This window comes from Chlorocebus sabaeus, chromosome 18 (assembly GCF_047675955.1).
Source record: "Chlorocebus sabaeus isolate Y175 chromosome 18, mChlSab1.0.hap1, whole genome shotgun sequence".
NCBI classification, from domain to species: Eukaryota; Metazoa; Chordata; class Mammalia; order Primates; family Cercopithecidae; genus Chlorocebus; species Chlorocebus sabaeus.
In genome coordinates, this window is record NC_132921.1 from 1431121 (window position 1) to 1445619 (window position 14499).

The 14499-nt window shown below is 40.6% G+C and overlaps 1 protein-coding gene across 9 annotated transcripts in view; it reads right to left on the reverse strand.

Moving 5' to 3' along the window:
- ATP9B (ATPase phospholipid transporting 9B (putative)) overlaps positions 1-14499 on the reverse strand; it is a 293323-nt gene that overhangs the window by 116430 nt on the left and 162394 nt on the right. The window lies entirely within an intron of this gene.

Below are 14499 nucleotides of genomic sequence, written 5' to 3' on the forward strand. Positions count from 1 at the left end.
ATGTAGCTTCAATTTCGAGCTCTAGCAATCACTGTGAACTGTTTCTCTTTGCTTGCTTTCAGTCCTGAAAGACCACAAGGCAGTCCAGTGAGTGGGGTTGGGGGATGAGAGGGAAGTCGGCGCTGCAGGAAGGGCGGGAGAAGTGACACAGCACAGTAACTAGGATTCCTCGGGACTCTGGATTTAGGCTAATTTAGATGCTGACTCTGCCACTTAGCGGTATAACCTTGGGCAAGCTGGGCTTTGGTTTTCTTATCTGTAAAATAGGGAAGGTGGGATGTTTTCCTTACAGCCCCCAGGGGATGCAAAGAGGGAGCTCAAGGCACAGTGGCCATAGTTCCTGCTGGGCAGTACGCTCCCCAGGTGTGCTGCTACTGCTCTTATTACACACTTGGATTGGAATCCACTTTCTCTGTTTACTAAATGTGTGACTTGAGGAACAACCTTAAATTCTTTGTTAAACCTCGTTTTCTTCATCTGTAAGTGGTGGTACCCCCGGGGCAGAGGTGCCAGGGTGAGAGGCCACTGCCTTCAGCACCACTAGGTTGGGGAACAGCATGTACTTAACTTACCTACTTATTTCTGATCTATGTGACATTAACAGAAGACTAAATCCTATCAGGTTGGTTATCTATCTGCCACCTCAATTTCTCCTGAATCTGGAACAACTTTTGAAAAGGAGTACATGAAGAAAACATGACTGCAAAAAACCTGATTAAAAAAATAAAAAGTTTGAGAATTGCAGAGCTAATAAATAACTTGGTTTATTCTGTAGTGCCTTTTGAAAAATCTGTAACTTTGACCAGTAGAAAGCTAGCCTTTTCCCACAACTCATATATCTAGTTTATATCTGGTTTTGATTAATACTTTCCACAAACTCTCATGAGATCTTTAGAACCTGCAATTATCAAGTAAAAATAAAACTTCGTCAGAAAGTCCATTAAGTGCAGCTGTGAAGAAAACTCAACTAATTAAACAAATAAATTTAAATGTCTACTACATTTTGTGCTAAACTCTAAGGTTATGAAAACGAGCTAAGTATAAGATTTTACCTGCAAGAAACAGCTAATCTAGTAGGAGAAATAAGATGAACACCAGTGATCTATGTTATAAAACAGAATCATAAAATAGTAAGTTTTCTTTTCTAACCAGGCTTGTTTTAAATCACTTCCTGTGGCCGACAGTCGGCACCACCATCGGTTAATAAACACTTCACGGCCTTTCACAACAGCGCAGGCACAACAGCGCAGGTACAACAGCGCAGGTACAACAGCACAGGTACAACAGCGCAGGTACAACAGGAGCAACGACAAGGACTCCAAAGCCATGGGACTGGCAGTGCCCAGAGTGCGGGGTCCGTGACCAACACAGACAGGGTGCTGCACTCGGCAGGGTGGGGCGGCCCCTCCTGCACTCTGTCCTGTGCACACTGCCACAGGGCTCACTTGGCCACTTCACTGTGTAAGACTCCTAACTGAGGACACTTTAAACACAAAGTGTCAGTTTTATATGAAATAGCAACTGGATTCTAATGTAACAATTAATGAGACACTTGGCCTGCCACAAAAACTCTTCTCCGTGTTGCAATACAGCAACACCGACAGCAGCTCATTTTCAACAGAAACTTTTCAAAGACTGCACATTCCCAGCTCTGTATTCTCCAAGAAAGCACACTGCTCTCTAATTCACACCAGCAGATCCCCTTCTAGCCAAGTAAAATGTCCACAGCAACATCTCAGAGCTCCAGCACGAGGCTTTTTCATCTCCGGATCAGCCACCAGACCAGTAACAGCGCCGCTCCCCCAGATCACAAACAGTCTGAAAGGGAGCAATACTCAACCGGTTCTGAAGTTCCCAACGCTGCTGCGGGGATGGGCTGTGCCTTCCCTTGAGAACGGGGCAGCTGAAGACCACGGCGGCTGATTTATCAGCTCTATTTAAAAAGCAGCACAACCAGGACAAATATCATGCAATTTCCGCTACTTCAACTACTACATAGTTTATGCTTGAATTATTGAGAAAAATAGGTTTTTGGATTAAAATGAAGAAAAATTAAGCCAGGGAAGTAGAGCATGTTTCAAAGCCCAGATCTTTTTGCTGTGACAAAGGCGGTCTAAGTTTCAGGCCTCACTGAGGATCAGATGAAGTCATTATTCATTCAGTCAGGGAAAAAAGACTCAATTACCTCAACCTAAAGATGCTATCAATGAATGCAAAGTGCATATTTTACTCTATTCATCCAAATCCCATTAAAAAGTGAAAGGAATGATTTAATCTGGCCTTCCAGAGTTGGTCTTTTTTTGTAATAAAATAAAGAATCACTGTCTTGCAAAATGCATAACCACCACCTCACACTTTCCCCTGCAACATAGCAGTGAGGAACTGTAAAAGCCAGGACAAAAACACTCAGAAATGAATACAAAGTTTCCTTTCAAAAAATGCCACGTATTGGGTGGAAACATTCAAAGCAGCCACTGCACACCGATATGCAGATCACTCAAAGCATTAGTACCTTTCTCATTGATGAAGACAGATGTGGTCAGATGCTTGACTAGTGAATGTAACCATTTTGAAGCCAAGTACATGTTGTCTTCTCCCAACCCCTTTTAACTTAAAGAAGAGCAATAAAACATTTAGTGGAATAAAATACAACTTTTCAAAAATGGGCTGTGCCTTGCAGGTGGCCTTTTCTGAACTGTGACTCTTGTTCCTGGAATATAACTTGTAACCAAACTACAGTACATAGTGTAAATCTTGTAGGTTGCTTTTATTTTATTTTAATTTTTTCAATTCTAACAAAACAGAAGAAAAGACACATTTTAACACTTGGGTTTTTTTTAAACCCACTTCAATTAATAATCTTTTAATATTCAATTTCTCTGAAATATGTTTTTCTTCAACTCATTTAAAATACAATCTGAACTCTTATAAGCTATTTAAAATAAAAACCAGTTAACTTATAAAGTTACAGATTCTATAAAGTAGGTGGTAACTTTAGTTTTGATGTGGATCTCTTCCTTCTTTAAAAAAACGTCTTAAATACCTGGACAGACCAGATTATCTTTTGCCATGACTGTAAACTTTTCACTCATAAAATATATGAATCACTTGAAGTAATTATGACTGTTTAAGAAAAGGTAATGTAAATACACTCAGAAGTTATTTTCAACATTCATTGTCATCTCCTATATTAGGAGATAAAGCAAATTTTCTTCTACTTGTCATAATATTTGTTTTATTTGAAACAACTGTGATAACAAAATAAAATACACTACTGGAAATTTTAACCTCCAAGGGAAAATTTGTGCATAATGTCTAAGACAACCACAATGATTCTACAAAGGGGCTGTTCTAGGATAATGAACACAATAATTGCCTGTATAATCTAAAATGCTACTAATGGCAACGATCACAAATCCATTTAGCTCCTCTTTAATTTATGTACCAAGTTTAAAATAGCTAATGGTTCTCAGTAAAATAATGGTTTATACCAACAATAAAGGGTAAATACGGTATTCTCCAGCTTAATCAAGAAAAGATCAGCCTTTTTTTTTTTTTTAACGAATGCTCGGACAAGTGAGAATCGGACCTTATCTCCATGACACAGCAACGCTTCAATCCACCCCAAAGTTAAAACTCACATCACACTACTAAGTTCCTAATCAATCAGTATACACGGCAAATTGGAGCAGGCGTCGAATGCTGTAAAATCTCAGGCCCTATCCATGATTCAACAAAGTGCCTGCGCAACACTTACTGCTGATGACGTCACCCCGTGTAAACAGGATGTTGGCATCCAAACACTCTTACCCATCTTTTAAAACTCGCGCAGACTTACTCCTTTCACAGAATTAGTTTACAAGAGTAAAATGCAAAACTTCAGAGCGCCAGTTTAAACTCTGGTAGAGCACTAGATTATTTTAGCTTGTCCTGTAGTTTCCCTGTGAATATAGGACAATCTGAAAAGCTCCGATTCTAACACCTAATTCATTCATGACTACTCTGCACAGGCAGAGAAGGACAGCTTTGTACATGGCTGACTATGTACGGAAAAACACAACTGTTAACGTTGCTTGTCTTTCATCAGCTGAACTATCTGTGGATCACTTCATTTAGAATTTGGACCCTGACTACAAAATTGATATAGGGCTATGCTTTAACCTAACTGAAATTCCTATAAAAAGCATATTCTTTTAAGTATCTTTGAAGTAAATAAGCCCTATATTTTCCACTGCTAGTAGACTCTTAAGAGACAAGAAAAATATAAGTAATTTTCAGATCTTCATTTGTGTTTCCACATTTCAAATAAATGAAACTCATGCACTAAATCTAAGTACTAAATTTTACAGCAACAACTTTTTCCATTATGAAGTTTAAATTAAAAGTATTACTTTTTAAAAAGTGATGCTACATAGTCTTTTTCCTTCTGAAGTTTATTATTTATTCTTTTTTGGATATGAACTACTAAGCCTTAAGTGTGTATAGTACATGCAGACTGACCACACACTACAGATGTGTCTGAGCCATTATCACTTATCACCTCAGTGATCTGCAAAATAAGAAGGGTTTCTTTTAGCCATTATAGTCTGTTGGGTCAATAATCCGTGCTTTAAGAATTCCCTAAATAAGTGTCAGCACAACAATTCTTAATGTTACAATTTACCACCTTAGTTCTTAAAAATGAAAACCTGTATTTATACAATAGACAATTTAAAGTCTATTCTGAAAGAATATTTCATAACCTACATGTTTACCTACCAAGAAATTTAACATTTTGCCTATTCTATACTCAGAATTTAAGGTTTTTCCCTTGCTTGCTATACAGTTATTATATAGAATGTTTTCCCTTGAACATTTAACATTAAAAGAGTACTATATTTTTTGTATAAACAAGAAAAGTATTAACACAAGAATCAGCTACTAAACAGGGAAGCAAAACCACTTTTGAAACCAACATACGACACACAATTAAGAGACAAGGGAGTTCAAAGTAAACCCTCACACCTAGTTTACACCAACTGAAGCTACCCAACTTTTGATGTTACAGACAATGCATATTGTCACTCTGTCAGCAGACCTATATAAACATGTTTTAACGACAAAATTATTACTAAAATTTGCAAGCATATTACCTGCTAAGTTTGAAGGGGGCTTCATGAGTACAGAATGAGGTTATCTTCTTAAACTGCTGGACTTCTAGATCACTTGAGAAGGTTCGATACTGGCTCTAGCATTTTCTAAGACACGTATCCACTCACCAGAATTTGTTATAATCATCCATAATGTCAGAAAGTAGCATCATCTCTGAACACATGTATACACATATACACATCTCATGTTTGCCCTTACAAAACTCATGCTTTCTACCTTCATACAGGACAACCGGATTCCATCTGTTAGTGTATGACAGCCTTTACTGATACACTAGAACCTTCATCAAAGTAAATCAATGTATGAAAAGTCAGCAAATGCAAAGCAACACAGTGGCTAAAAGGTAAGAAGTTAAAACTTTTATTTTTAGTAAGTATTATAAATTCGTGTTACAAATTCTTTCAAATGTTCTCAACTTGTGATACATCAAAACCATACTTAAAACAAAAATAAGCATGTGAGAACATGCAAAATGATCTAGAAACTATTTGGAAATTTAATTTTTGCTCTACGTATAGAAATTACATTAAAATCCAGCACTGAATATTAAGATAAGCCTATACATTTTCTAATGTACATTATTCCTAATCGTATTTTACAATCACTACATTGTTTATCTGAAAATCAGGAGGCGGAGGAGGCTGAAGTGTAAGAGTCACTCTCATTCCAACACTACACTGCCGACCACCGCTGCACTGCTCACATCCTTCTCAGGGTCTCACACCTCACGCAGGCGGCTGGGAGGGGAAGCCAGCGAGCGCGGGGAGTGCGGGGCGCGGCCAGCAGGGGGAGCGCGAGGCCGGCGCGCGTCCTGATCTCCGCAGACCCACTCTCCGGAAAGCGCCGGCCATTTCTAACCCCGCTCTCCCGAAGGCGCCGGCCATTTCTAACCCAGCCAGTCCAGCACAATACATACACTCACTCATTCATTTATTTCTGAAAAAAGCGTTACCCTAAATATATGTTTTGTCATGCAGAATGCAGGCCAGAATCTACAGACTTGAACATCCTGGATTATGGGGGGTGGGAAGGGGCCCCTGAATAAAAATCTGGCATCTCGTAAGAAGCCCTATTTCAAGACAGGACCTCGGAAATGCTGTGCACAGTCAGTAGGGTGGTGCCCTCCTAAGGCTTTTCGAAGATTCCGGGCTAGAAAGTAAGTTGATAACACTGTAACAACAGCTTCCTTAATGATTTCAAGATCCTGAATATATTTACCTTTTTTTTGTCTTAATATAGGAAGGCATCAATTTTAAGTGGTTTTGCCAAGACCAGTAACCAATTTAAAATAATTCCATTAATAACGTAAGCTATCTACTAACACCAGAAACCTCAAAATGCAACATCATTCATAGAAGTGGCATTTGGTTTTCAGTCTAACACACAGTTTATTTGGGTAATTTTATATTTAACAAATACTTTACAAAGAGCATGAACCTATTCTCTAAGCCTTACTATCTAAACACACAATACCCAGGACTTTAGGGGGGGTCATAAAGCTCTCATTGTATTTTACAAACAAGCCAGCAAGCTCTGCAGGATCTCCAAGAAGAGCAGATCCCGCCAGTGGGGGGTGGGAGGTCACCGGACCTCAGGGTCCCCAGGAGCCCAGGAGTTCTGACTGCTTCATGCTTCTTTACAAGGTGCACACTCAAATACTTCTTGCCCCAAGGCATATAAAAAATAGAATCTATTCTAATAATAACTCTAAGTGGTACTGATACTGTAAAAGAAAGTCTCTTACTAGGAGACATAAAACTTTAAGAGACATAGTAAAGGGAAGACCATGGTTTTAAAATGATTTAAAATACAGGGCACTCATCTCCTTTCATTTTCTCTGTCTATTTCTAATAGTACACACTGAAGAGACTATGCTCCTCAGACATCTTTCTTCTGGGAAGTATCTGTCTTTTTATTTTACCCTGAATGTAGCAAGTCTTTATTTTAAATATCTCAGGGTAAGGTAGAAACACTCTTAAAATATACTTTCAAATATTCATTTAAGTATAATTTACAAAATATATTGCTGAACAAAAAACTTGTACAGTACTAAAATGTCATCAGATTCTATTAAAAACTCATGAAGAAAAGTACTAAATATGTGGTCAGGGCTTCTAATGTCACAGTATTCTGAAATTCCCAAGCACAAGGTCTGTCTTTCCTTCAAAGAGCTTTGAACTCTTTTCAAGGAGCTTAAAAAAAAAAATTACTTGATGTGTTTCTAGCGTTCAGAATGTGAGATATTGAAGAAATTATTCTGATAAGTAGCTTCGAAATGTTGGGCCACAGATGGTGGAAAAGGGCTGAGATTCAGAAGAGAAAAACAGATGGGACGCTTCCTTTTCACAAGCAAAGTGAGTCCTTGCAAATGCAGGTGTACAGGAGGGCGGGGGTGGCCCAGCAGACAGGCACCAGCCTAGCCCTGCTTCCATGGAGCCTGCCTGGAACATGGCCGTGAAAACGGTTTTAAAGAAACTGCAGAGCGGAGGGTGGGGTGGAGGGAAGACCACTTTCCACCTGCTTATTTCTCTTAGGAAATTTTAGAAAAGAGAATGGTTAAAAGATTATTAATAAACAAGATCACTAACTTTATAATTAAAACTTTAATTTCCAACCTAGATTATCTTCATAAGAGGTAATGATACAGATTAGTTTCTACAGTAAAGTGAGAAATTTCTTCAGTAATTAATTTCAAAATGTTGGCATCTGAATTCTTTCTTTGGCATGCCAACAAGTATAACATATTTAATGGTCTGTGCGAGGGAATTTACTAAACAGTATCAGTGAAAAATATTTTTATATAAGATTCCAGAAAGTCTGGTTTCATTAAGGGCTACTTGAAACACTAAACATACCATTTGAAGTCGCTAATTGTTCTTGTAACAGTATCTTAGGAACCACCACAAAATGACAACGATCAGGAAAATTCCAGATTTTTCATTGAGCAGCTGGACCACACTGCTCAACTGTGGTCCAGCTGACTTCAGCATGTTTCCACCACCTTGATAACCTACATACAGCTGTATCAGAATCAGCACAGAAGAGATGTTACAGGACCTAGTCAAGGACACAAGGCTGTCATTGTCAAGTAACATGTCACTCTCTCCTTCTGTGTTTCTTGGCTTATTGTGTAAATACGTGGGGATTTATGAGCCACTGGAAGATCTCCATCCCATTTTCCAGATTATCTGGCACCTACCACTATGTAAAATTACTCAAGACTTTTTAAATCAAGAGTCATTAGCTGTCTTGACAAGACATATGACTAAAATATTTGCTGATCAGAACCACAATCAGTATTCTATTTAATTCCCCTTGCAATTAAATGCATATCACCGATTTATAATTATATTAAAAATGAGGATATATAAAATATTGACCAGTGTCTAAAACACCTCAAAATTACTATCATCTTAAACAAAGTCACTAGATTCTGTACATTTTCTGTTCCGCCCACACATCTGCTTAACTAGCTATTAACCAGAAGTTAATAATAGGTAAATGTTTTAATTTTTAAGGCAGAATAGCAGAATTGCAGACATAGAATAGCAAAGAAAGAGAAAAAAGAATGAAGGATAGTTACAGCAGTCTAATAGCTAACTTTGAATTACATCGTTTTCAAAAATCCATGGTTCTTAGGATTTGTATTCTTTTGTTTTGTAAGTAAAATGAACGTTAGCAGATTTGCCGAAAATTTTAAATGATAAAGGTATTATGGTTAAATAAACTTTTCATCTTGCATAATCACCCTTTTATTATTAACACTGTCTATTTAAGAAGTTTATTACTGGTATCTTGGCAAAATGCAACATTATTTTAAACCATCTAAAAATTTTTTGTTGCTTTATGTCTTCAGAGACATTTTATGAGTCATTTCATACTTAATGGTTTGTAAGCAATCCCAAGAGTTGGGAATTGTGTGAAAAGTTGCTCAGATTGACAGATAAAGTGAAAAGGTCTGTATTAATTTCCAAATAAAGAAATGCATGGCGTGGTATCGCACGATGATTATACTCCAAAGTACCAATTAGAACGCATCAGAAAGTAGAGCAAGTTGACACTCTACAATAAAGCAAATAATTTCCAGTTGGAGGGGCAGAAAATGTTAATATGCAATGTTCAAGACTACAAGAATCTTTGTAAAAGGAAGTAGCTAATAAGGTTTAATGATGCATGTCAGGAAGCCACAGTATGTAGGGAAACACAGCTGGCTTCATTTTGTAAACTATTTGATATACACATCTTTCTCGTTTGCGGTTATCAGCTGTGCAGTGCCATGGGGGACAGTTTAGACTTCAAATCAGGATATTCTTCTTGTTCTCTAAATTACAAGTAAAATACATTAATATAATATGGTGCTATAGGCTAGTGCCCTGACTACGGCTTATCAGTTTACGAAAGAGGATTAAAGAAGTCTTCTGTAAAATGTTGTGGAAACAATCTTGCCAGCCTAAATAGGCTACTAAGAACAAGAACCATTAAAACAAATCATAAAACAGACAAAACGCTTGGATTTAGCGAATTAATAACCCTCACAAAATGGTCACCATTTTTCATACCTCAGGCATTAAAATAAAAACTGGCTGAAAATGCTCCTGCGTGAAACCACAGGCCTACGGCAGTGCTCCCTCTCCTGCACACACAGGTGGGCGCAAGGAGGGGCCCACTCGAAAGGCAGCAGCATCCCAGTGCTGAGGGATTCCAACGCGCAGGTGACAGCAATTAGCAGCAGATGACAGCAGCCCTTGAATCTGTGCCAGATGGCAGCGAAGGGTCACTGGGAGCCATCAACCTTCCACAAGGAAGCCCTTGTGTTTGGCGACTATCAAACTCTAAAGCTCTTAGAAACAAACTAATTATTCAACCACCAGAAGACAACCGCTAGGTCACAACGCTAATATCAGAACACTGTTCAAGCACTTAGAGTGCACTTATTCTAAATGTAATTACACATATTAGCTGTTAAAAACAAGCATGCTGCATAATGACGAAAAGGTTGCCCTAAACTCAAAGAGCTAAAATTCTAGTAATTAGTGAATTGTCTTATGGCAAAATACAGTCAACAGGTTCTAACTTTGGATGAATGCTGCTTGTAGTTAAAGCTAGAAACAGCCACTTTCTAAGTGAGACTCTGTATGGAACCTAATCAGCACCCTGGCTGATGACGGAAGGCCAGAAGAACTACAGAGAAAGAACGACATCTCTCAAGACAGACGACAGAGAAGCTGTGGGTCGTCCCACTACAGGGGATCTAAGAAAAGCCTGAAAATCTCAGAGTCGTTTGTCAAGGCTTCCTGCTCAAATGTTAAGTATCACCCTAGGTAGCGAGGCCAGAACAGAGGAGGGGCAGCAAGAGAATGGAAAGGCTGTGGAATTCTCACACAGGACAAACCCATCTGTCCATGTTCTACACAGAGAAAAAAATGCAGTCAAAATGCTTGAGACAACAAAAAAATCAATGCGTAACTGATTTACCTTGACAAGACTAACTCCACACTAATAACTAATACATAAAACAGCTACGTTTTGGTTTAAATGTATTAACAAATTATAATTGATTCATTTTTTTTCTCCTCATGACCACAAGCAGCTTTCAACCCAATAGCCCTTTACAATTAACAAGTGCTACTGTGTAATGTCTGCTGTTCAGCCTTCCTAACTCTGCCAGGTATTACTATGTCTATTCCACTTCTAAGGAGGTTAGGTGCTTGGTCAAGAGCACACAGCTCATGGCAGACTGGAGACCGAGCAGCTCCCCGTCCCCAACTTCAGCTCTGCATCCTTGGCCCGACACTGCCAAACGCCGAGGTTCCCAGGGCCCACTAGTACGCATTAGAGGTGACATTATTTTCCTTCTCATAATTGGATGTCTCTGGTTGAACTTTCTTGTTTTTTGAGGTGGAGTTTCACTCTTGTTGCCCAGGCTGCAGTGCCATGGCACAATCTTGGCTTCACTGCAACCTCTACCTCCCAGGTTCAAGTAATTCTCCTGCCTCAGCCTACCCAGTAGCTGGGATTTACAGGCATGCACCACCACGCCCAGCTAATTTTGTATTTTTAGTAGAGACGGGGTTTCTCCATGTTGGTCAGACTGGTCTTGAACTCCCGCCGTCAGGTGATCCACCTGCCTCAGCCTCCCAAAGTGCTGGCATTACAGGCGTGAGCCTCTGTGCCCGGTTAGATCTTTCCATTCACTACTCAAACTTCCATTAGGCTCATGAAATATAAACAGGTTGAATTTTCTTTATCAAAATGTTTTTCTTTTACTATTTTTATTTGGATGTGGTATACTCATGAAATAAAACAAGCTGAATTTTCTTTATTAAAATGTTTTTTTTTACCATTTTTATTTGGATGTAGTAAAACTTCCTGCTCCACTGGTACCAATTACTATCCTTTGAGAAAAGGAGGACAGACTACATGAAATAATTAAATATTGTAACCCAAATGACCTACCAAGGCAGCAGGCACTTAACAGAGGGGAATATTGAGCCCAGCAAAGTCACTGAGGGCAGTTGCCCTCGCCTCACTTCGCCGGCTTCTACTGGAGCTTTCTAGCTGGAGGGCTCTCCTGTGCTGCCAAAATGGGCTCCACTGAGAACACTCAGGAGGGTTCCAGAGAGCGCAGGCAGGCTTGGGTCTCAAGCTCTAGGAAGAGACCACGGGTGTGGGACCCCTGAGGCTTGGTGCTCTGCTGGTCACTGTTGATGGGGATGCAGGCAGAGCGAGCCTCTCTGCTCATCCGCTGGGAACACTCAGCCCACCCTCAGGAACCACATTCTCCCATCTACATTCAGATGCCTCTTCGTTAATGCCTCAGTGTAATAGTTAACCGATGATCAACTGCCCTCACAAAACAATGCTCTCAAGAAAACAGCAAGGTGAGAAAACACATTCCTCCTAAAGAATTATCATGTAACTTACATGAAAAAAATTTACATGAGAAAAGAAACTGCAATGAAGTGCCTGAAATAAGCCCTGGTCCTCAGCTACCTCTTGCACAATGATGCATGCAGGGAAGCTGATTTTTCTTCCATTTCTTTTTACAAGCAGCATGACACAATGCTAGACAATAGAGGCACAATGACTCCACGTTGAGGGAAATCATCCTCTGAAGGCGATTTTAAGTGCCGTGACACCCTCGTCCTACGTCCCTATCCCTGACACAGCAGACTTGGCTGGTGGTGCTCACACCACAACCCACTCTGGGGCTTGGTTTTATGAGGATGGTTTGTGTACATCCATGGGTGGGCTCACAGTGTCTGCAAGACACACAATAATTTAATTTGGTTTGTTGTAAATTCCCAACCTCTCGGTTTTGATTTCAAGATGCAGCGCTTGTCATGAATTGTGGAGTGGTGGAAATAAGAGGGCTGAAGGGGCACACACGGTGGTCCACAGGCCACAGTCTGCCCGAGGCACCTTCCTGCATGCTTTCCGCAGTTCTTTCACACTGTCCCACCTTGGATCTGGGCACATCTGTTCTCTGCCTGAAATGCCACCTTCCCTTCCCAGCCGACCCCGCTGTTTTGATGACTGGGGGTTGGGCTCAGCGGCTGGAGGTCTGAGCCTGCCTATCTGAGGCATGAAGCAGAGAAACAGTAACTGCTAATTTCAATGCCAGTTGTGACCTTCTTCTCGTTCTTACTGACATGATAAAAATACACCTATTTCTCCTTTCACCTGACTTGGTTACTTCTGATTCTCCCACTTAATCTGAAATCTGAGCAGTGCTTCCGTGTCATTGCCTGGGTGACCCCTGCAGATCTTTCCCACTTTGGAAATCTATTAGCGGCTCCTCCGTGATCACCACAGATCACCACCCCAACAGCAAGAGGAGGAGGAAAATCATCCTCACTGCCTGTCCATACCTTGAGTTGGGGTAGAGACAGGAAGTGTGAAATCCAGGGCCCAGGGACGGGCCGGGGCACCACAGGCTGTGCCCACAGCTGCCGAGACAGCAGAGCCCACCGGGGCGAATCGAGGAGAGATCAGAACGGGGCGGGAGTAGGGTCTGAATCACACTGACCACCTTAAGAGCAACCACCCTCCCAAGACCAGGGAGTGCACAGAGGGGCACAGAAAGGGGGAGCAACCTGGTCCTCAGAGTCCAGCTACAGCCCGGCCAGAACCAGGGAGTGCACAGAGGGGCACAGAAAGCGGGGAGCAACCTGGTCCTCAGAGTCCAGCTACAGCCCGGCCAGAACCAGGGAGTGCACAGAGGGGCACAGAAAGCGGGGAGCAACCTGGTCCTCAGAGTCCAGCTACAGCCCGGCCAGAACCAGGGAGTGCACAGAGGGGCACAGAAAGCGGGGAGCAACCTGGTCCTCAGAGTCCAGCTACAGCCCGGCCAGAACGGCAGCCGCCCATGCTGTTCCCAGGCAGGGCCCTGCACATGTGCCCCGAGGTGTTCCTGGCCTGCACCGGAGACATGATGACCACAGTCACCACCTTGCATAATCACCGGAACTGACCTCCCCACAGCCTTGAGATGACAGCAGCATTCAGACAACAGCAGCCACGAGATTACTGTGGAATTAGTTGCCAATGTTCTCATTAAAAAAAAAAAAAAAAAAATCAGTTATCCAGTCAGGGTAAATTTCAACATGATAGTGCTCAACATCTGATTAGGATCTGTAATTAAAATGCAGAGTATATGAACTCAACATTTTTACTGTAGGCAACCAATTTGGAAATAAAATGCTTTTCTACTATTTTTTAAAAAAATACATCACCAAAAAAATTTTTAATTTTGAAATAGTAGCAAACAGAATATAAAAATTTTTTAAAGATAATAATTGAAATAATATCCAAAAATGTCAAAGTCAGGCACAGTGGCTCACGCCTGTAATTCCAATACTTTGGGAGGCCATGGCTGGAGGATCACTTGAGGCTAGGACTTTGGAGACCAGCCTAGGGAATACAGGAGGCCCAGTCTCTACAAAAAATAAAATAGTAGCCAGGTATGATGACATGTGCCTGTAGTCCCAGTTACTCAGGAGGCTGAGGTGTGAGGATGACTTTGGCCCAGGAGGTCGAGGCTGCAGTGAGCAGTGATCATGCCACTGAAATCCAGCCCAGGTGACACAGTAAGACCTTATCTCAAAAAAAAAAAAAAAAAAAGTCAAATACTTAGAAATAAATCCAACAAAAGGTATACCAACCTCTACAGAGAACAATCATAAGACATTATTGAAAAATAAAGGGATACACAATATTTGTTGATTAAAAGACTTAATATTATAAAAATTATCTCTGAAGATCTATAGACATTTAAATGTAATCCCTAACTCCCTACAGCAATTAAAAATTATTAGCAAAGAAAGGGATCAGCAGACCAGTCATAGG